Genomic DNA, 24,080 nt, shown 5'->3' with positions numbered 1-24,080 from the left:
TAGTAGCAAGTACCCTACCTGCTCAGATCTGTCTTCTTGCTTGTTGGTGATGCACTCCCTGTCCCCATGCGCCAGAGAAGTGGATGTTAAAGGTATGGTTGCTGAGGAGCTCCCCACATGACTCCCCTTGTCCTTGAAATATTGAGAAGAATCAAGACTGAAAAGAAAAAGTTGTTTCTCTTGGAGAGTTTTAAAGTGCTTGCGAATTGCCAAAAAAAGAGAGAAAATGTTGCCAATGCAATAAATGTCTTTCTAATATGTTGCGACCCGACCAGAGCTCTTGCATCACAGTCCCTGTCAGAGCATATAAATCTGCAGTTCCTCTTAAAAACCTACCACCACAACAGCATCCTCAACCAGAATTCTCCTCAGCACTAGGCTTAATATAAACAATTACTAGGGGAAGCTGAAGATGGAATGAAAGGCAGGGAAGTTTTCTTCTTTTCTTTGAATCAGTTTTACTGTATTTTGATAGATGGAGTCTAAAAACTTTTTGGATTAGGAGTAGAAAATACCATTTTGTGTGTCAGGATGTTTTGCTGGTTTATACAGTGGCACCCTGATATTTTCCATATTGTTTTCTAGACTTTTTCACAAGCAGGGTAATGTTTTACTTGCTTTTATATCCAATTCCCACTGAATGGAAGTTTTTCATGTGCTGTCACTCCCACCTCCACTCCACCCCTCTAGTTCATGAGCAAGTTTACTGAGCTCACCAGCAGCTCATGTTTATTTTCTTATCTTAAGTTAGAGTGTGAAATTAAAACACTTGATTTGTCCTTGGCAAGTTTAAATGAGTATTATTTATACAGCACCGTAGGGGTCCGTAGCTCTTTGCGAGCAAAAAGAAACTGAAATACCATGGCATGGGGTGATGCACTGCCAGGGGCTTGCCAACACTCATAGTGGGCACAATGGAGCAAATAGGGACAGAGATTGCTTAGCTTGACTTGGTGCTTTGTGGCTCTGTGTTTTGCTCCTCACAGCTGGTCTGTCAAACCAGGACATTTCACTAGAAAGACATCAGTATCCTTGTGTTATTTGGGGCATGGCCACTGATGAGACTTTGCAGAACATCTTAGTGCTGGGTATATTTCTGGCACCGGCTCTCACAAATGTTGCCAGCCAAGTTTTACGACACTTCGTTGGGCTATTGCCAGCAGCCAGGTCACAGCGTCATGGATCTCCAGGTAGAAAAACTGCCTTTATACACCTCTGGAGGTAAGTTTTTCTGGTCTGCACAATTTTTTTATTTTTTTATTTTTTTTAGCAAAATAGCAAAAAGCACCAAAATGACAAAAAGCACCAAAAAAGTTCACCACACTGATGATTCAACTCAGTTATCATAGAGTTTAAAAATGTTATTTAAAATGTGGTTATGTATTTTAAACACTATCATATAGCTTAGTTGGTCATTAGTTAAAAACTAAATCAATTTCAAAAATTCCTTATGTATACAACTATAATTAGTTTTAGCCTGAAGTTGATGCTGAAAGCACACATTCAACAGGCATCTGCAGTCTCTCCTAGTCTGGTAATAGGGAAAAAAAATCCTTCCCACTGCTGAATTTAAGGTGGGAATGGGCATAATAAATTGTGAAAGTTTTAAGAAACTAAGACAAGTAGGAAGTGGAAACAGAATGTTGCACCATTTCTTTACGCACAGCTCCTAGAGTATGTACACACGTACTCATGAATGTCTCAATACAAAATATTCATCATAAAATAATCTGTACCCAGCTTCTTGTCAAGTTTCACCCCTTTATTAATGCCTGCAGTTTCCTGAAAAATCAGCACTGTTTCCAAAGAATCAAATCTAAATCAAGTTACAGAAATTTTGTGAAGGTGAAGTGTAGTCAGGCATTTTACAGCCAAAGCATAACCATGAATGAAATTCTTTCCCATTTTACTCCTTTGCTATGATACCACATGAGTTATATTTATGAACAAGTAATTTGCCATCAGTTGTTATAACTTACCCTTTAGTTTTATGCCTTAAACTTTAGCACGTCCAAAATCAGACTGTTCCAGTTAAGCTTGTCATAGAAACATTAAAAGTATTTTGCTGGAGATGTGGAAGAAGTATTCAGTCACTTAAATATCTCTCCATTCTCCCCAAACGTAAAAAAGGGCAAGTAGGAAATGCTCACCTCATATACAAAAGTAATGTCTAATAGCTGGAAAAGGTCTGAAGATCCTTTCAACTGCAGGTTATAGAGATGGTTATCTCTGGGAGGACATTCCTCATCTTTTCCATATGTTCAAAATAAACTTTCTTCTGTGATTCTGAAGCTCCCTTGGCAGGAACGGAGAAGTGTTGAAATATTGTGTTTCACAATTTTCCAGACAAAATGCTAACTTATCTAAACGATGCATTGCTGTATTGTGCAGTACATACGCTCCCCAGTTTTCTGGAAATAGATAATCATTTTAATTTTTCATTACTTCATAGCCAGAGAGGTATCTCACAGTTATCATAAGCATTGTTGAGCAAACAGTGATATGGAGCCAAGGATCGGTGTGATTATAGCACATTTTTTGCTTGTATGGAATATTTTAATGCAGTTTCAGTGACTCATTGAAAGCAGTCCAGCAGACAATGGATTATTTTCTTCTCATCTGCATAGCATGCAACAACTAATCGAAACACTTTAGTATTACAGTGGCAGAGATGTCACTGGCCACAAGTAAAATCCGTTCTTTTTACCAAAACTTTAACTTTTGTATTATTTGAAAAAAGTGATACGAGTGGCTGCATTTGGTGTTTGTATTGCACAAAAACTTTTGTCCTACCAAGATATGTGATTTTAGCTCTGAGTAAATCTTGGGGAATCACATCATCTAATTTGCACCATTTCTTTGTGCACAACACTTAGACTGTACACAAACACTCGTAAATATCTCAGTACAAAATATCCCTAAAAAATCCAAACTGTTCACAATCAGTTCATTTCCATAAACGAGCTTGTATAACATTTTGGTACATATTTGTTGCATCTTTAGCGGTCATCATCTTTTCTGTGATTTCACATGTTTTAACAAACAAGAACATTTCAAGAGCTTTGTTCTCAGAAACTATCCTAGATCTTTTTCATGATTCATGTTCTTTACATGCTGTCTTACGAGCAATTCAGAAACTTCTGCATAAGTGACCACGAGCTGTCTGGCACTTACTGCCTTCTTTACTGCGCCAAACCAGATCATTTCTACACTTATTTGGGAAAGCTGACAACTGCTTCTTTTTTTACTTTTTTTTTTTTTTTCCTTTGAGGGAGGGGTTTTCTTGACATTTTGATGGAACAGTAGTATCAGCTTAGTTGTTGTCACAGTCCTGATCCATTGAGGGGTGTAACTTGAGCAAATAAAAGTATGTAAGTAAAACTTAAACTAGCTTTTAAATCATGATGGTTTTGTCAGCTTCGAAAACCCTCTGTACTAGGCTGACTGATCCCACAGTCTGCACACACTACAGACAGCATTTGGCCCATGATATATATACAAGATAAAATCGCTATAAATACCAAAATTTTTTCCTATCTAGATCCACTCTAGCAAGAGCTCTTTTGGTAGGAAGGTGACTTTGAAAATTATTTTCAAGCACCTTCTTGCTCTCCATTCACAATGGAATTCATTATTGCACAAAGTTTTAAACAAAATCTAGGATCCATTATTGCTAGAAGTGCTGCATAAATATATTATTAAAAAAAAAATCTGGAATGCAATACTTTGTCTAAAAAAGATGGTGTGGGAAAGCCTGGGGAAGTTCTCACAGTGGGATCTTAATTTGTGAGGGACCCATCAGAAGACCTGTCTCTTAGTGAAGTACTGGTAGAAGAGGTTATGGGCTCCATATACACAACAAACAACACCAAGTCATCAGGACCACATGTTATTTACCTAATGGTTGTAGAGGAATCCAAGAATGAAATAATTAAACTGTGATGTTTAATCTCACATTTAAAACTAATGTGGTGTCTGAAGACAGGAAATTGGCAAAACAACACTGATATTTTATTGTGTTAAGAAAAACACCCCAAACCTTTGTTCAAGGCAATTTTGGGGGAAATACAGACCGGTAATGCTGACATCTACACTTAGGCAAAGCTGTAGAAACAATAATGGGAACATAATTAATAAACATGGATAAATATGTTGTATTGAAAAGTCAACATGATGTTTGTAAAGAGAGGTCAAGCATTAAATTCTATTGAAATCTTATTTATTAAATCTTTTATCTCTGAAGCAGTCAACTGATATATAGATAACATATTTAGTCTCTAAATTCAGTCTACTGAATTCTTAAAAACTCTTTCAGCAATACCAACAACTCTAAGAGAAACTGGAAAAAGTTGGGATACAAGGTCCTTGTATGCAAAAATAATTGCTGAAAAGATGGGAAGCAGAGAATAGAAAACCTGACCTACTTTCACAGTGGAATATCATCACTGGGGTTGCAAATATTCTGCTCAAAAATCCATGATCAAAATGTTCGCAGAGGATCTGGAAAAAGTCTTAACAGTGAAGTAACATTGGTTATGTTACTAGATTATTCAGAATATTAATTGATGGCTGACTGGCCAATTGCAGAGGGTTTTGCAAGACTGAATGGTAAAATGTTAGATGAAATTTCATGTGAACAAACATAATGTGATGAACATTGTAGAAGAAATTTGAAAATTTAATGTAAAATGCTAATGGTTGTTATCACTTGTGAACAGGATGTCAGGGTTATAACAGTTGTGTAAAAAGTCTTCCTCTTGCTCAGTAACAATTGAAAAAAAGAAATCAAAGTTAAGATCAAATCAAAGTATTAATAAAAATATTAATCAAAGTATTAAGAAAAAAGTATATAACAACACAGTCACTATCATGGTACAACCACAGCATAGACCTGTGGTTCCCTTACACCTAGGTCTGCATTCTCCCTTCACCTCTGTAGTAGAGGAGGAGCGGGTCCCAAGAAGGGTGGCGAAGGTAACCAAAGGGAAGGAAGAGACTTTCACGTATGCAGTGAATTTTGTGAGCAAGGCTCTTCAGCTTGGAAAGGAAACCAGCAAGGGAAGGTTATGGCAGGGGTTTTGCATGGTGCTGGATGACAGTGTCAAGGGGAACAGGGACGGACTGGTCATTGTCCCTCCCAGCTGGACACCTAGTGTCCAATGAATATATCAAGTATGAAGTTCAAATAAAAGAGGGTACTTTTTAATTCTCTGTCTTCAGCTCATTTTGATCCTTAGTCTCATACATTAGTCTGAAGCTGTGTTACCCAGAAACCCTGCTTAACGTCTCAGAGGATACCAGTGGCATGGTATGGAGAAGCCTCCCACGTCTCAGCTCCTCCTCTAACAACAGGCGTTTGAGCCTGGATGAAAATTCCCAGCAAGAGATCTCCACTTAAAAACTTCTGAGCTTTGCCAGAAAGATAGGGTCTGATACAATGCTTCAAAGGAGTATCCCTCACAAAGCGCCTACTGAACCTTTTCCAAAAGCATATTGTGGCATATATGTAGGAAACATTTGCTGTTTACACAACCGCTGTTTAACATTTTCCGATGGTTTCATATTTATTTACCAGGGTTACAAATGCAAAAAGCAAAGGCCTGAGGTAATTTCATGTTTAATAGATAAAGTCTGAAACACAAAGACATAGCCATGTTTTGTTTTGTTTTGTTTTTATTTCGGATGTGTGAAAACTTCCCCCCCCCCCCCCCCCCCCCGACATTAGACTGATTGTTTACTTAAAGATAAGGATGAATCCTATGAGAAAAAGGTGATCGCCTGCATGGCAGACTCATTTGCTCATTCTTTGAGTCTTCAGCTTCCTTGTGTGACCATTGAATGAAATAAGGGGTAGCTTGGGCATCCCAAGCTAACAGGTAAAGAGAAGGTGGCTGAGGGTGCAGAAAAGACAGAGGGAAGACAATACACCTGGAAGAAAAGGCAAGGAGTAGCTCATGGGAAGAAAAAGCCTCTAAGGGAACTAAATTGTCAGAGCATAGCAGTAGGTGTATTTCTACACCATATGCCCATCAGGGTCTTAGGTATGATTTATACTGGTGCACTCAACTTTAATGTTGTATAGATCTAGTTTCTACTGTTTCTACTTCATTTTTTTTAACCCCCCATGAAAAAGTGTTTAAACAGTACCTAGTACAGAGTGTCCCTGACCCCAAAGCAGTGATGTGCTTTTGCAAATAAAAAACAATAGGAGAGGGTTATTGGAGATGAAACCCTGAAATCAGGCCTTGATGCTCAGAAAAGATGTTTCTTTGGTATTTGTTTCTGTTATTATTGTTATTAATTTGAGTAAACAAAAGCGTTAGTTCACCTCATTAAAATCAAAGGGAAAAATCTGAGAAATGTAGCTCAGCAGCCAAAGTCTCAAAATCCACCTTGAAATCTTATTGGCTATCTTCTCGAGGGAGGTGTAAATCTTCCTTTAGTTGGCTTTCATTTCTGATTTTGGCTCTGCTCCTGGAAATCTTCCCTGAGAGGCCTCTACTTGCTATAAATGTTGCAAAAGGAGCCTTGCTATTTGCAATGCAGTTCTAATTATTTTTCTGACAGGCCAAGAGCTGCCTTGTGGCCATCTCGAGAGAGCCTTGGTGCTGTATTTCTAATTCATCATTTGGAGTCGTTCTGGACATCAGACTCTGGCTGCCAATCAAAACAACTGTGTATCTCAGGGTCAGGCCTTTCGTCTGTCCACGTCCCTGCAAACTGAACTGAAGTTTTCCATCTGATGGTTGTGATGCAACATGGCAGATTCCTTGCTGGGAAGACAACAGGAAAAAGAGACTTAAAAAAAGAGGAATGGAGAAGAAGGGAGACTTCACCATGGGAATCCAGGAAGAGATGTTGTAGCTGACCTTTGCCTTGTGCTCTTGTTTTAGGATCCCAATCTAAGAGGTGCCTGTATACTAGTTTTGGAAGAAGACCCAGCTGTCCACTACACTCTTTTCCACACAGCTGCGGAAGGATCTGGGATGAAATGCAGTGACTTTTTAATGGGTGTCTAGCTTGGATAAGTGAAGGCCTCAGGGTGCTTTTGAGAAAGAAATGTTTTCAGGAAAACACACTGAGGGCTCTGTCTGACAGTGGATCAGATCATTTTTACAGCAACAAGGCAGGAAGTTCAAGCTAGACAACAAGAAGTCATCCAGGGGAAAAAAAAAAAAAAAAAAAAAAAAGAAAGAAAGAAACCCCATGGAGCTCAAATATAATTGTTTGTTTTGCTCTGAGGTCTGTGCTGAGCACAATCCAACTTGCAGGCACCGCTGAGGTGCTCAAAGCGAGGAGGCTGATAAATGAATGAATTTCAGGGGGCAGGAAATGCTGATGCCAACTTTACTGGGAGCAGTTTGAAGACTCCACTGTAACCTTTGAGCTCTGACTGCAAAGAAATGTTATACAGCCCTGTGCAACATGACCACAACACTTACCAGCTGGAGGGAAAGAGAAGGGAAAGAAAGAGAAAGGGGACAAACAATATCATGACTTGCTTTGTTTTTAGTTCAACATTTATCTTTAATTTTTTTTTTCCCTCTGAATTAGTTTCAATAAAACCTGCATCGCTCGTGGAACTCCTTCAATAAAAAAGTCACTGTTTGTTATACGATAACACTGAACAGACTCCAGGCACTCCATTTTCTTATCTTAGATATACAGTGGAGCATAACTCAAGCAAAGGGGAGAAGTTAATGCATCTGTAACACTAGGTAACAGAAGCAACAGTAGCATGTTAGTGTAGTAATAACTCTCACATGTGGAATATCTGAAGATGGGTTTTATTGAATTCAGTTTATTTAACCAGGATAAACCCTTGAGATATGGATCTCATTTACAAGATGGTGTTGGCAAGAAGGCAGATTATTACAAGCACATGTGGAAGATAAGTATAAAGCAAAAAGTGAAAGACCAGTTTATATTTTTAATTAGAATCCTTTTATCACACAAAAAAAATGTTAAGTGAAAAGGAAGGCATTAGTTATAACTATTACTTGTTGATATTTATAGCAACGGGATTTCCTACTTCTGTAGCGCCTTTCTTCCCTGGGCATCTTAATGGTGAACAAAACAAAGGCAAAACCTTCTCCCTTGGTGCATGCCAGGCCTGGCTAAGCCTGTTCTGCTCAGGAGGCTTTCAGAGGTTCCTGTGAAGCAGCCCATCAGGACAAGGCACACGTGGCAGAGGGACTGCGAGCAGAGCCGAGAGGGCCCGGCGACGGAGTGTGCTGCCGCCGTGCAGCCGTACCTCAGGAAAGTGGGCACGCCAGGGCAAAAGCCAAGGAGAACACAATGTACAGTGGAAATTTCAGGAGAATTAAAGTAGGCAGAGTGTAAGTGTTCAAAGTGGAATTTGACCAGGATTAACCCCTTTTATCTCGCTAAAAATACTACAGGATCTTTCATGCGCGCAGGCATTCGGGACTTGGCTTCTGCATTTCACACAAAAGGCATTAAAACTTATGTTTATATGAATGCATTTTTTGAAATAGTTACCTTTTAAGTGACCTCCAAACAGATACCAACCACATTAAAGTTATATGTGGTATGCTGGCACTCGAGGCTGTGAGGTGATGGAGTGCTTTTCTTTTCACAAGGCAATTTTGCTTGATAATCAAATGTCTCTGGTAGGTAAATACAAAACCTCTCTCTTCTATTAGAGAGTTATTATGTTGTGTTTACAATGTATTCTTTTGGTCTGTAGTTAACATACTTTAAATACTCTTAAAGGTAAACGGCTGCCTCCCAGCCAATGACATTTTTGGACTATCAAGTTGCATATTTTGCTCAGAAGTGTGGTTCTGGGTCTGCTTTGCACCTCAGGCTTCCCTCTCCCTGTGCAGACAGCTTCAAGCAGCAAAATCCAACGTGTTTTCCACCTCTGGGACAGAGAGAAGACCAGGCTTGTCCAGCCATTCTGGGGTATGGCAACAGCTGGGATAAATGTAACTGAACATGACATTATTATGAAAGAATGTAGGCAAAAAAAAAAAAAAAAAAAAAAAAAAAAGACATTTTTGAATAGGAGATGCCAAAGTTGTGAATACTCACCTAAGCAGTAAGATGCCCAGCTAGGGCCTCCATAGCAAAACACGCCTTTTAGCCTTGTAGGATGCCCACAATGGAAACTGCCTGTGAGGTTACCTTTGCAAAAGTGTCTATAGGCTACAAGGTGTTCATGGGCCACACATTGTTAATATTTTTTATGCAGTACTGGTGGAAGTGTATTTGTGTTGGAATAGCAGGCACTGATGTTTCCAAAGAGAAATTTTGCCATCAACTCTGGCACAGAGAAGGCCAACACAACTGCCTTTATCACAGAATCATAGAATCATAAAATAGTTTGGGTTGGAAGGGACCTTAAAGCTCACCTCGTTCCAACCCCCCTGCCATGGGCAGGGATACCTCCCACCAGACCAGGTTGCCCAAAGCCCCATCCAGCCTGGCCTTGAACACCTCCAGGGATGGGGCATCCACAGCTTCTCTAGGCAACCTGTGCTGGTGCCTCACCACTCTCTGGGTGAAGAATTTCCTCCAAATATCTAATCTAAATCTCCACTTTTTTAGTTTAAAACCATTCCTCCTTGTCTATCACTCCACTCCCTGACAAAGAGTTCCTCTCCAGCTTTCCTGTAGGCCCCCTTTAGGCACTGGAAGGCCGCACTGAGGTCTCCCCAGAGCCTTCTTTTCTCCAGGCTGAACAACCCCAGCTCTCTCAGCCTGTCTTCATAGGAGAGGTGCTTCATCCCTCTGATCATCCTCATGGCCCTCCTCTGGACTCATTGTAATACTTCTGTGTCCTTCTTGCGCTGGGGCCCCAGAACTGAACGCAGTACCCCCTCCAGGAAGGGTCTCACGAGAGCATAGTAGAAGGAGAATCACCTCCCTCAACCTGCTGGCCACGCTTCTTTTGATGCAGCCCAGGATAAGGTTTGATTTGCTCCCTGAGGCTACAGAAAGGAGATATTTAGGTAAAGAAAGGCAGGAAGAGTTGGGAGATCAGTGTGGGGGGTGCTATTTCACTGATTCACTACATGATCCTGGGTGATATCTCCAGGAGAGCAGTTTCGCACAGAGAGAGCTCAGCTTCTCTGCTTGCCTGTTGGGATTTGCCCCTGGCTTTTCGTCCTTGTCTCAGCTATATAAGCAGACATCCAGGTGGCTTCTGCCTACCCAAAGTGTATGCACAAGCAAGAGATGAACAGACAAACCCCTCTCATTTGCACAACAGATTTATCTGTGTGTGGCAACCATCAAGAACATGCTTTCCTCTGTAGGAGTACCCCATAGCCTCCTTTTCACCTGAGCTTCTCTGGGTACTTGGACCCCTGAGGAGCCAAGTGTCATGTCTTGCTGGTGGTGGTGGAATGGCTGTGCAGGGTTCCCCAGCTTCCTTCGGCTCCTCAGGTCTTGGAAATGTTCTCACCATGTAACTTGCAGAAAGGGTTCCCCCCCAGTCACCGCCAGCAGCCATTTGGTCGCAGAACAAAATGTCACCCAGGAGTATTTGCTCAAATTAATTTGCTTTGGCTGTATTTGCACATCAGTGTATTCATTTCCTGTTTGAGCAGTGACATTTATCGCCACAAATGTGCTATGAAAAGCTGATTTGGGGGAAAAAGTCAATATTTGCCCTGAAGAACAACCAGACCCAATTCAAAAACATACTGACTTGAAGTACATGGATGTGTCACAATAACTTTGTTGAATGAAATCTGATGCTGGGAAGAGAAGCAATGCCATGAGCTTTCACTGCCCAATTAAGACAAATTGGTCATTGCCTAGCCCGAGTCAAGATTGTTCAGGATCTGTCCTCACTGCACTGAATCTGAAGAGATAAAACACATGCCAGGGATCTGCACACATTTGGGGAAAACACAACTCTATCATGGATGCACAGGAAAAAGAAGAGGTAACGTGGACGTTAGCAGTAATTGCAACTGCATTAGTCTCTGCAAAGGCTATGGTAAAAAGGGAGTCTAAAAAGAACATGACTGTTAAAAATATGCTAGAAATAAAGTTTAAAATTCATGCTTGGGGGTCATATCCCTTGCTAGGCCTTCATAGGTGTGTGACAGACCAGGACTATCAGGACAAAAACATGGCTTTTAATAATCTGCAGTTTTCTAAACATATCCACTCCAGTAAATTTTGGCTGCAAACATGGTTGGAGCCTTGCAGTCCTTGCTATAGGTAGATTATGATTTTTTTCCTGATACTTACTATGTGAATTATAGTATCTGTGGGGAAATGTGATTGCTCGTGGCTCATGTCTGTAAGAACAACTCTAAAGAAACACCATGAGGCTGAAACTGTTGTGTCAAATTAAACCGTAACAGCGAAGAGTTAATGTAGAAAGACCAAAAGTTCCTATATTAAAGTTGCCTAACATTTCTCATTATAAAAAAATTCCAAACATTTTTCTTTTGCAGAGCTTTAACATAGCTTGCAATAAGCAAATTATGAATTTTGGCAAGAGGTAGGAAGCTTGCTGTCTCTAAAAAATATATTGTTCAGAGTTGCATGTACTCTATAATGTAAAAAAACCCCAAACCCATCCTTTGCATTTTGTTGTAATCTGTAGAACTTGTTTGACATTTCTGGATATGCAATGCCTGCTGAGCACACCCCAACCCCTTCAAGGATTCTCTCAGAGAGAATGATCCACCTGGGTCTCTTTACTAGGGATGAATCCTGAAGATATGGAGTAGGGGGAGCGATGTGGTGGGGAGACTACAGAACCAGGTGTGAGATTTCCTAGGCATGATAAACCAGGGCTCAGGTGGTGGTTTAAGTTCCTGATCCAGCCCACTGAGATCTCTTGCTGAATTTAGGCTCAGCTGCAGACTGTCCCTAAACACTTCTGCTGGCAAGGTTTTACTGCTGCGTTGCTGGGAACAGGTGCTGCATCTGAAAGTGATGCCTTGGGTGACTGCAGTGACTCCATGCCTGGTTTAGCTGTGTGAAGCCCCCTCCTGGGGAAGCTGTTCCAAGGAGGACAGCCTGTCCAAGCTCACTCCACCTCTCATTTTGGATGTGGGCTGAATCACATTCTCCATCTTGGTTTTCAGCTGGAATGTGACTTCCTTGCTGTTTCATGAAATACGACATCCCCCTTCCCCTCTTCTCCCCCTGCTCCTGAACATGTAGAACTGAATATCATGTAGTTCAGATTTACCCGTATGGCCAAGTTCAACAAATTAGCGGCCAGAAATTTTAATCAGATATTTAATCTTTCAACCATGTAAGTGAGATTTTGTGTTTACAGTGGCAGTAGGCCAGCTTAACCTCAGAGAAGAAAGATTGTTAGCAGTGTCCTTGAAGCTGGGGAGCCAGAGAGCAGTGACTCCGCTGAGCAGGTCTGTCTGACCCATGGCTCAAAGGCAGCTGTAATCACTACAGCAATATCAACAGGTTTGTATGCTTTTTAAGTACTGGAAAGTCAAGAAAGACATTCTCTTCTTTGGCCTATTGCTGGTAACTGTTCTGTGCATTCAAAATTATTCAAAAAAGTAAGGAAAAGAACAAAACGTTGGTGGCAGAAAACTGCTGCAGATGAACTTGCAACACGCCCTATTCCTGAATTTACCTTTTTTTTATTATTATTATTATTTTTTTTTTTTGCAAAGGGGAGCATCTTCACAGATCACACAAATACCAATAGCAAAGTTGATGAAATCTTCCTGTTTCACTACTGACCTGCGCAGATGCATGCCTAAGTGTAGGCATATGCACACAGTTCATTCCCCATGTCCTGTTTGTAAGGGTCCCACCTGTTGTTCAAAGCAGTATATGAAAAAGTTGGGTCTTGTATTGTTAACCCTGGAAACTGTGCTGCAAAGTAGCATAGGAGAGCAGCATTATGACTGAAAGCTAGATTATGATTTTTCTGTATATTGTTGTATATTATTTTTGTATAAGGTTTATATTCAGGATATTCTTAATTCAGAGTCAAAGGCTGAACACTTTAGAAATCTGGGAGCATTTGGTTGTCACCAATGTCTATCTGAGGTGGCACAGTATCACTTTCTGATTTGACCTATGTACAAACCTGAGCTCCCTGGCGTTTGAGCAACCTTAGATTAGGACTGGAATCTCGACTTCTCTATTCTGACTTCTCACGTAGAAATACAAAACTCTTTGGGGGAAGAAAAGGCTATTTCCTCAGTGTGGATGTGTTTACAATCAGTAATTCAAGTCAGCCCATCAGTACACCCAGTGATGAAAAAACAGTTTGGGAGGCATTATAGTTCTGAACCCTGAGTCTTAAAAACAGCTAGCTTGGTTATTTGGTGGGCATTTTTCTGGTAGCCATGTGAGAATTGGATGCTAGGAGATACATTTGGACTGTTTATACTTCATTAGACGCTGGGGATGCTATACCACTGTGTACCAGGGTCAAGTTTTTAGTACCTTGTGAACTCTCTGACTTTTTGCCGGAGATGCAGACAAACTCTGCCTGAGATAGGGCTACATTTTAGGAAGGATGTGTATATAGTTCCTGTCTTAGAGACTGACACAACCTTTGTGATTTCTGAGTAAAACATACCACTTTATGGTCTCCCAAAATGTAAATGCTTCCTACATCTTTGATTGCTACAGTTTAATTGCGGTTGTTGTTCACATGCCTTGTTTAATATGATTAATGTCATAACAGGTCTGCGGACATTCCTCAGTTCTTTACCTTGACAGTGGAACAACACTGGTGACAAAATGCAGGTTAGGGTATAATGGATCTCTCTTTTTTTAAGGAATTACCTAAGAGTGCTTACAAAGATATCAGTCTTGGCATTCACTTATTGGGTAATTTTATTTGTCTTTATTTCCAACAGGGTATTTCTATTTCATCCTAGAACTGTGAGAAATGTTGTGTCTGAATTAAGCTGGGTTAGCACATCTGCTCTATCAAAAACTAGCCATGCAATGGGGAGAAACAAGTGCAGAGCATATACTGACTGTAGGCATACTGTAGATCAGAATAGATGTCCTTTTGCTCTGTCTAGTATCTGATGGGAAGATGAAATATGGCTTCTACATTTATATGTAGCAAGGATATTCATTAGCATGAGAGATGGTGCTATTTGGATTGGGGCCAGGACACTGAACTGAAGCCACTTTAGTGGCATTGATGGATGATCTCTCCCTGTCAATAGATAGAAAACAGCCATCCATTTTCATCCTCCTGGACCTTTCTTCAACATTTTACACTCTTGACCTGAAGATACTCCTGTTTCACTTGAGAGTGTTAACAGGGTTCAGGGAAATGTACTAAATGGTTGTGTCCCTCCTGGAGGGATGCCAGTGACTAAGATGCAGAAAGCTATGCTTCTGTTGTTGGACCTTGCATTTGTCTAGTCCTTCAAAGATCAATTGTCTCTCCTCTGCTATTCAATGTCTCCCTGCCAGTTTGATGACATGCACTCCTGGCAGATAGTTCTGATCATCCTTCTTGCTGTAATGGTTCTACCAGTTGGCTAACGTGACCAAGAAGAGCTTATCTGGATGAGAGCAATGAAGGCTATCTGCTGAAGATAAAACCACTGATAACCCAGGAGTTACAGACAAAATAAAAGATTTTTAATGAGTTGACATCAGATATAGTACCCGTGGTGGGAGGTAGACACCAGAATTGGTCAATCACATCCATGGATTAAGGGTGATCTCAGATTCCTCATTGCCTGCAGAACTACAGGGACCACTGAACTTTAGGTCATCTTTGAGGTTTGCCTGCAGGACAGGATCAGAAACAGCCAAATTATTCCTGAACAGCAGTAGTCCACAGTAGTTTTATCAATCTGTACCAGTGCTTAACTGCCCTTATCATTAGAAAATTTAAATTGTATATTTGACAGAAATGTCCCACTCTGTAATTTGATCTCATGTTTTCTTATTCTATCTGCAATGGACATAGAGAACTTTTAAAAAACTCTTCTTTGCAGCTGTATTTTATATATTTGAAAAATATTGTCATATCTCCCCTCTGAACAAAATAACCCCACTTTTTTTTTCATTCTTTCTTTGTAAGTCATGTTGTGTAAGCCTCTGGTTATTCTTAACTTTCCCCAGCTGCTCCAAGTCTTTTATGAAATGTTTTTTTCAGTATGGACAAGGTTCTTTGGCCTTCTAGGTACTGAGCAGAGCAGGATTACTTTGAGTCTTACATAAAGTATCCCCTTTTCAATATCCCCATAATTTGGAGGATTATTTTTTTTTTTGCATTAGTATTATAAAATTGTCTCACCCTCAATGTGTGGTCGCCCACAAACCCTAGTCATTTCTGGAAGAAATGTTCCCTTTTCAGTTTCCCCACCTGCCCTTGCGTTTGGACAGCTGAGAATGTATTTCTAGCTAGAGCACTTTACTCCAGTCCTTACTGATAATATTGTATTTTAATAATGATTCTTCAATGTGCAACTATCTTTCAAATTTTAATCTAGTCTCCTAAAATGTTTCCAGTCTCTTCCAAGAAGTGAGAAATCCCTTCTGACATTTTCCAAGTTTTAAATAGAAATGTTGACCTAAGACAGACCTCTGTGCTACTGCAGGCAAAGAAACCTTCTAGTCTGGCAATGACCTATTTCAAGCTACTTTCTGAGTAGATTTTTCCAATTTTCTGAGCACCTGCCTTACAGTATCTTTGACTAGTTTATGCTTTCTTATAATTTGCTTAGGAAAGTATCATACATGGCAGTGTCAAAAGCCTTGTTAACATCCAGATAAGTGACATCAACTCACAAACACCCCTATCCTGCTGGAGAGGAAAATTAAGTCAGGCTTAACAAGGCTAGTGTTTGACAAAGCCATGTTCCTTTGCACCCATTATGCCCTAAGCAGTTTGATTATCATCTGATGGTTTGGCTACCGTACATTGTTCAATTATTTTTCTGGAAATAATATTCAAGAAGGTCAGCTATGGTTCACAGACTTCTCCTTACAAAGTAAGTACTAAAAAATAAAGTACTGTATTTGCTCTTTTCTGGTAATCTACCACTTCTTCAGTCATTCAGTAATTTTCAGATCACCAAGATTGACTCTTCAAATTTGTCAGAGTGAATTTCATCAGGTGAAACCCATTTGACAATATATAACTGTGTAGGGGGTGACACTATGCCATTTTCTAGTTTGCCCCTGACTAGCTGTTACTAATGACTTTTGGTCATACTAATGACTTTCAACCAATGACTTCTTTGCTTTCAGTGTTAACTGCGTTAGACATTTGATCTAACTAATTTGATCTAACTCTAATGAGTTGACTTTTTTAGTGAAGACTGAAATAGGAAAAAAAAAGCAACAAAATAACAACAACAACAGTTTGGATCAATTCTTTCCTTTGTTGTCTTATTACTAACATACTTGCAGAAGGATGTTTCATTGTTGTTTTTCATTCCTTGGAATTTATGCTTTGCCTTAGCATTTCTGATTTTCTCTCTATGGCATGTGATAGTCCTTATAGCTATCCTCAGTGATGTGCCATGTTTTCTGTTTTATTCTTGAATTTATTGATATTGAAGAGATTTAACAATAATAATGCTCACTTCTATTTGCAACTGGTCAAGATATTTTCCCCCATCCCGGCAACTAGTACTCTGTCTCCAGTTATTCATGCCTATGCCATTTCCCGGCCAGGCTACAGCCATACCATATGTAGAAAGCCCTTGGAAAATCAATGTGAGCAGAAAGTGGTCCTGCATTTTCTCAACAGCTGAGGCTATTCCAGATTTGTCATATCTGTCCTCTACACTTTTGACTGGCCTCCCATCAGAGTTTCAGTCAAGTTTATAGTCTTAGTAATGATCTCTGTGTTTTCCTGGCCGGGGTGGAGAAGCTAAGACATTGGTGTTAAAACTATGGGATTAAATCTGTGGTAAAAGATCCTCTACTCTAGCAGGACCTTTGCTAAGAAAGCAAAAACTGTCTGCACGGAAAGTGGGAACTTCTCAGGCTTTGATCAAAGACATGGAATGAAATAAGCTCTCCAAGAGCTGAGCTTACTGCTCTCCATGGATGGTACTGATGAGAAATTTTCTCTAACACATCTGTGTTTGTATCTAATTCTAGAATGCCTTCCCCTGCACGCTTTCTGCTGCTGAAAGAGGGAGACACTTCTTAATACATCACTGCAAGAAGCTCAGATACTCCCATGACAAATATGATTTTGGAGTGCATACAAAATCAAATAGGATAAATAAACCATAAGCCAAGCATTTTAGTGTGTGAGTGACTTTGTTTTGTTATATACAGTAATTGTCAAATTGTGAATAATTTGGGGAAAGTGGAAAAATTCTCAGATTGTTAGTTTGATCTTGGTACTTTGCCACAAGACTGCTGGGAATTTGGGAGTTTTGTTCTGGGAATGGGGATGTTGGGAGGGAGTAGGAGTGTATTATGAAGACTACAGGATTTACTGGGTGAAGAGAGAGAATTTAAGATTAACGCTTTATAACACTTGATTATTCTCAGCCATGTTTTGATTTCTATTTTATTCTTTTTGACACTTTCAATATGGCAAGTGCACCAACAGCTTCATTACGTGACTGTCAAATTCTTCACACCCCTGCAACAGGACTTATCCAGAGGGCTGGTGCACCTCTGTAGGCACTTACTGATTTCTGTGCTTGCATGCATCCAGCTGCCTGAGATGCTGGGAGAAAGCACACAGCATCATTGTCATTCCTGAATGTGCTTTAGCGGCTACAAAGCCCTGCCAGAAGTTTGGCCAGCCAGCTCCATATGGGCAACAGCCCTGAGCACCACTGATGCCTTGGGGAGGGTGCTGAACTTCTGGTGTTGGACCAAGACTAATTGTATTCTGCATTGTCTACTTATTGCATAGTGCCCACCAAGCTGGCACTTCTATCTGAAGACCTCCCCAGAAAAAGAAAAGAGGACAAATTGTACTGAGGACAAGAAAACGTCTTAGGGAACTTTTCCCTAATACAATGCCTGTCCTTTGATTCAGTTTCTCTGTGACCAGTAACATCTCTCTTGTGTTCATTGCTGCCAGACAAAAGAGCAGAAGCTCTAAAGATTTTCAAGGCATTTTTTGAGAATAAGCCGGACACAGGACCCAAGTAATCATCTTTAGAGGTTTACGTCATCCTCTGGTATTTTGCCCATCAAAATAGAGCCTGCTTCAAAGAAATGACATAGCCCCCTTGATGGCAAAGTGCAAGCACTGAGAGAGAGCTCTTGGATTTCTGACTGCTTCACAGCACAAGTCCTTGCCTCAGAGATATTCAAATTTACCAGAAGCCCTTCAATTATTTTTTGTTTCGTTTCCCCAATACCCACCAGATTAGAACACAGCTTGGCAATGTCACTAGAAGAAAGAGAGAGAGAAAAGAAAACAACAAAACCCCAGCTGCCAGTGTTTCAACTACAAATGCTATTGGGAGGGTTTGTGATACTTTCCTTAAAAGTACTTCAGACAGAAATGTTATTTTCTTTCTATGATTTTTGGAAAGCTTCAGATTTCAGCTGGTACTGCATGCAAAATCAACAGGTCTACCTATGCAAATACATCTGGGTAAGACTGACAAGTGGAGAAAGTTGACAGGCTCCCATCAGAGCCAAAGCAGTCTCTGCTCTGTGTGCTGATGGAAGAACTCCTGCCCTTCCTTGATGAAGATAAGGGTCTTTTATAGTAAAATGAAAACCAGGAATCAAAGGGTGACAATCAGTCTTCCAGTATCTCATCCTCTCTGTGACTTGATCAAGGGATATTCATGGTTCCCAGCATCATAGGCAAGATGGGAAGATGTAGGTTGCTGAGTTTGTTCCATTGCAGATGCCTGTGAGCATAAGGAGATGAACTTTTATGGATATTAATGATTTAACAGAAAATGGTGCTATGTACCATTTTGTATTTCTAACCTAAAATTATGATGTTGTGAAAGATAAGAGATTTTTAAATATTGTAAGAATGGATCTGTTTCCTCGTATCCTGATGTAGTAGCCCATAGGCACATACTTTCAAGATTTCCATTGCAAGCATGACTACAGAAAAGCTGAGATTGTCATATGAACACATGATTATGGAAGGCAAGGCTATATGAAGAAAAAGCAGGAGTTTTAATTTTAAAAACTGAGTTTTGATTTAACTGGAAGAATAGACAATGTCAGCACTGTTCATTTTCAGTAACATTTATACTCTCTGTATCTTGGACATACAGAGGTCTAGATATACACTCACATATATTTTAACTACACCATTGACCTGAGATATTAGTCGGCTTGCAAATCGCATTGTAAAACCTTCAGGTATGCTTAAGTACATGCAAACAGCTATGTAAGCTAGGCAAGGTTGTTAGCTCTTTTCTTATTCTATTTCTTAATAATTATTTGTATCGAGTGCCTGTAAAGCTGTCTTATACATAACATTGTGTTTATGACTCGGCAGTGATTTTTGGCATTAGAAAGACTGGCAGAAGAACTGTGTGATGTTCAGTGAGAAAACAAAGAGCCATTTTGCTATCTTTTCTGGAGTTCCAAGAAAGGAGCACCCAAATGACTCTTGTTCAAACTCAGCTGTATGTGATTAAATCTGTTCTTTGATGCATACTGGTGGTTTCCAGAGGGAAACACGTATCTATGTCTGCTTGGTCTACAAACTGATCATTTCCTTCTATTTCTGTTCTGGCTCTGGGTGTCCATTGCCCTCCGCCCCCCCTGTTCCTGCCCGTCTGTAAAACTCATAAAGCCTGATTTAAACACAGTAACATACACAGGCAAATGATGACTTGGAAGTACTTGAAGGAAGGGATGTGCTTCATGACTCAAGTGTTTGTGTTGTCCTCAGCAGAAAACTCCAACAATGAAAGTCCTTCACATGGAAAAAAGTTGTCAGCTTTTCCACAGAAAAGACCATTCCCTTGTGTTATCACCTTTAGAACAAAATGCAGAAAAGCCTGGGGAGGTTTCATGTTTGTTTGTTCACTGAACTTGATTTAAAAATGGAAGGCAGAGCCTGAATTTATAACAGATTAATGAGTTTTAGTCAAAATGAGGCAAACAGCACAGCTGGCAGTGCAGTGAACTTCACAAATATCACATGAAGCCTTACAATCTTCACTAATCTTTCTAATTCAGATTCCTTCATACTTATACCTAGAAGGACCAGGGTTGAATGGATTCCATCCTAATTTATTCACATATACTTATGGTATTTATTACCAGTGTAAAAGCTGAGGGATAATACAGTTTTTCTGGGACTATCCAAAGGAATTCTTACCTATCTGTGCAAATGACTAAATTGTTTGCTCCAGCAGGACTGAGACCATACTATCATGTGAGGCATAAGAAATATGTTGCCAGGAGAGAAAAGGCAACAGCTGGAAAAATGGAAACATGACAGACTTTCATTCGATATTTAATGAAACATCTACTGGCAAATGTTTTGTTAATTATTATTTGTATAACCAGTGAGGGACTTAAATCAGGAAGAAAAGGGAGTTACTTTCATGGTATAGATGTGAGGAGAGAAAGGGTGTGGCTGCCCAGTGGCTTGAGGGAACAAAACAAAGGTCCAATGCTTGATACAAGAAATACTCAACATAAAAATGCTTAGGTATTCTGAATGAAGGCTCCAGAAATGGTTCTTGTCTTTCAGATAAAAGTAGGGTCTTCTTTCCAATCATGGCATAAAGTCTCTAAGTCCCTAAGGCATAGAGCTTAAGTCACAGTCCTTTCCTGGGCATTTTTCCAAACTAACTGAGGTAGCTCCCCCTCCTCACGCTAGCGGTGGGGACCCCACAGCTGAGGTTCTTGTCTCTCTAGACACCTTGCACAGATCCTGTAGGCACTTAATGTTGGGTTACAGGTCCTCCCATGTAGCAGGATGTCTGAAAAGTCAGAGCATCTTAGCCACTAGCCGTTGGTATCTCCTGGGGAGGGTGGAATCTCCTTTAAAATGAAATTGGTATTCACAGATAGAGCATGCAAAAGAGCTTGAAAATATGGCCCTGAAATTCCTTGATGCATAAAGTCCTCCTTCACCTGCAGACAGACATAGACATTAGCTCTGAAATGAAATCTCTGTCTTCCTCCTGCATGTGAAACCTGCTGCCATCCTGTTAGCTGGAAGCCACTGCTCAGGGCCAGGTGTGGATGTAAGGATGGGAGCTCACTGGTGGGATGTCTTGGGGTGAACAGATTGCCTCTGAACACCAGGGAGAGATATGTGTTTTCTAATTTTTCTACTGACAACCAGAGACACTGCAATATTCCTTGCTATGCTGGGCATCTCTCCCCAGACTTTGTTCCCCAGAAATTCAGTTTTTCAGCAGGAAATATGCCACTGGCATTTAAACATTTGCTGCTGTGAGTCCTCTCCCTTTATTTGGGATTGCTCACCTTTCTTTCAGGAAACCCTGAAAGACTGTGCAGGGGGACACATTTTCTGATACTGTCACAAATACCAAATCTTTTCCCCCTTCTTTCCTCATTGCTATTTGCTTAGCAGATCAGCTCTTTCTAGGTGCACCGGTATGCGTTCAGACTGCTGGACCAAGAGGTCCTTGCCACTGCTGTTTTCTGCTTCCACCGTTTTTGTGGGCTTTATGATGGTAATGGGGAGTGCTAGTGAGCACATCTCCTTTCAAAAATCTTGCTTAGCTTGTCCAAGACAGGTAGGGAATATTAGCAAATTTGGAAAGGCATATAGGATGCCTAGTTTACTTCATCTTTTCTAATAAGGACTCTGATTTAGTGGAAAACCCCATAAAATGTGAGTGTGAATGCAAGTCTCCAGCATTTCTAAATCAGGGAAAGCTCCTTAGAGCTGCTGGATGATTAACCACGTTCAGCTGTGCGTTTCGGGGTGACAGGGAAATTAGTGTCACGGACACAGGGGGAGTATCTTTCTCTATAGGAAAAAGCATTGCCCAGGGGAAGACTCGCTGCGTACCTCCACTCCTCCCCTTTAACAGACTCTTGGCCGAGACTCTTGACTCTAAGGCCGAGAGTGAATTTGCTGTTAATTGTGTACCTGTAGGTTAGCATCCTTCCAAGTCTATGTGCACAGAGAGTCACAACAGCCAGGCTACCAAAACTCACAGCCCAGTGGGAAGCATCTCCTGCGTGACAAGACAGCCTCCTTCCAAGCGGGCAGAGGAGGAGGGATGGGAGGAGAGCCCAGGGGAGCCACAAACAACAAATAACCATCCGAGCTGCCACAGAATAAAGCCAAGGAGGGAAGCCAGGGTGGTGGGAGAGGGGGGTGGCCGCCTCGGTCCCCTCTCCCCCTGCCTGGGGCCTGGGGTGCAGGCGATGCCGCAGGGGCCGGTGGAGTGGCCGCCGGCTCCTCGGCGCTGTTTGTTGTTGTTCGTCCGGCGCAGGAACTTGGCAGGAGCTGGTTCCCGCTCTGGGTCCCACAGGCAGGAAAAGTCTCCCAGCCCGCGGAGGAGACAGCCTGGCTGAAAGAGCCCCGCCAGCCCCGCTGCAGATAAGTTAATGTACACAGAAGGGACGTAAATTACCACGACCCTCAGCAGCAGGACATTGGCCAGGGCCTGTCAGGAGGAGGACAAGCGTCGGCCGGCTCCGCGCCTCGCTGACGTTTACCTCCAGATAGAGCCGCCGCTGCCCCGCGAGGAAGGACCTCGTGGAGCCAGGGCTTCCTTGAAAACAGCTGCCTGTCCCCGACACCTACAGACTAATGCTGTTTTAATCAGGGGAATTAGCGGAAGGCAGTGCGCTGTTTTCCCAAACCATTTGCATGGGGACAGCAGCCTCCCCCGTGGCTCTGCTGCCATCTCCATTACGCTTCTTTATCGGAGCTGACTTTTTTTCCTGCTCCCCTCTCCAGGGAGCCCGGCGTCCCGTTATCTCCACCCCCGAGCCCTGACGACATTCGCCTCCCTGTTTACACACTGACATCACGCTGCAGCCTCCCTCCAGCTCAGAAATAACCCCGGGGACAAAGCAAACAGGAAAAGCCCCGTGACGCACACACCCACACTGCCGCAGCCACCTTCGCAGCCATGGCCACATTGCCCCAAGCCAAGGGCCTTGTCCACAGCGAGCCGCGAGCCAACAGCCAGTGGGGCTACATCATGACATGGAGTTGTGCTGGATGCTGGGCTCGTACACTGCGTTGTGAGGAGGGATGGAGCCCCAGTGGGACAACTACGCCTAAATAACAAGTCAGTGGGAGAGCCAAGGCTGGAGATCAAGTCTTCAGGTTCGTGCTTCAGCCACTAGACCGTGCTTCTCCCCATAAATGTGTTTCACTCTCTCTTTCTCCCTCCCCACGTTTCATTTCAGTGTGCATTCATTCCTTGAAGGAGACATAGAGGTAAATTTAGAGCCAGGTACACTGAACGGATGGTGGGAACGGCAACAGGAAAATGTCTGCGAGGTCACCATCAGCTGTTCCAAATAGCCCCTTGTAATCCACACACAGCCCATTAATTTTAGCAGGGCTCACTGTGTGGTAAGCTCCTACACAAAATGTGTGTGGGAGGCACATTTGGGCCCATGGAGATTTCATTATTATTGTAAGCTTCAGAGTCAGAAGGCTCCAGGGGACAGCACTTTGCTCTCCCTCTTAGGGAAAAGCCAGGCTTAGCCAGACCAGATTCTCTGCATTAACATGTGGCTTGTCCACACTCTCACAAGCTGTGCTTTCTGTCGTTTGTTATGTATTCTGCCCGAATACCTGACGGCAGACCAGCACCATGGCTGCACTCACTTGAATTGTGCTGGATAGTTTAGGTTGCCTAAATCTCCCTAAATGCATGGATTATTTTCTTTGACTTTGGAAAAGCAACTTCAGTTCAGCAAAGAAAGGGTAATGTTATGGAGGCCAGAGAGCCAGCACTGGGACCTTTTTGCTTGGTAATTTTCACCTGTGTGAATCCACGTCTTGTCTGAACCCATGATGGTTTCATGAAGTTGGTTTCACAGGCACGTTGGGATATGAAGTAGAAGGGGGTAAGCACAGAGGGCTCTGCCTAAAGCCTTTATAAGCCCTGTTAGAGATGAGTAGATACACTGGTCACACAAAAACAGTTATTCTAAAGCAAGACTACATTTACTCTGGCCAGGATTTCCAGCGGCCTCCCATCAGTACCACA

At 41.6% G+C, this 24,080-nt stretch overlaps 1 long non-coding RNA gene across 2 annotated transcripts; it reads left to right on the top strand.

Moving 5' to 3' along the window:
- The first annotated feature begins 509 nt into the window (after positions 1-509).
- LOC121065204 lies at positions 510-17,210 on the top strand. 2 transcript variants are annotated; one of them, XR_005816940.1, is made up of 2 exons: positions 510-1,221; positions 17,065-17,210. It is a non-coding gene; the product is annotated as an uncharacterized LOC121065204 (long non-coding RNA). The 2 variants fall into 2 exon arrangements; XR_005816939.1 differs by lacking the exon at positions 510-1,221 and adding an exon at positions 12,287-12,420.
- The last annotated feature ends 6,870 nt before the right edge of the window (positions 17,211-24,080 follow it).

This window comes from Cygnus olor, chromosome 2, assembly GCF_009769625.2.
Source record: "Cygnus olor isolate bCygOlo1 chromosome 2, bCygOlo1.pri.v2, whole genome shotgun sequence".
Lineage (NCBI taxonomy): Eukaryota > Metazoa > Chordata > Aves > Anseriformes > Anatidae > Cygnus > Cygnus olor.
This window is presented reverse-complemented; position numbering and strand designations above follow the sequence as displayed.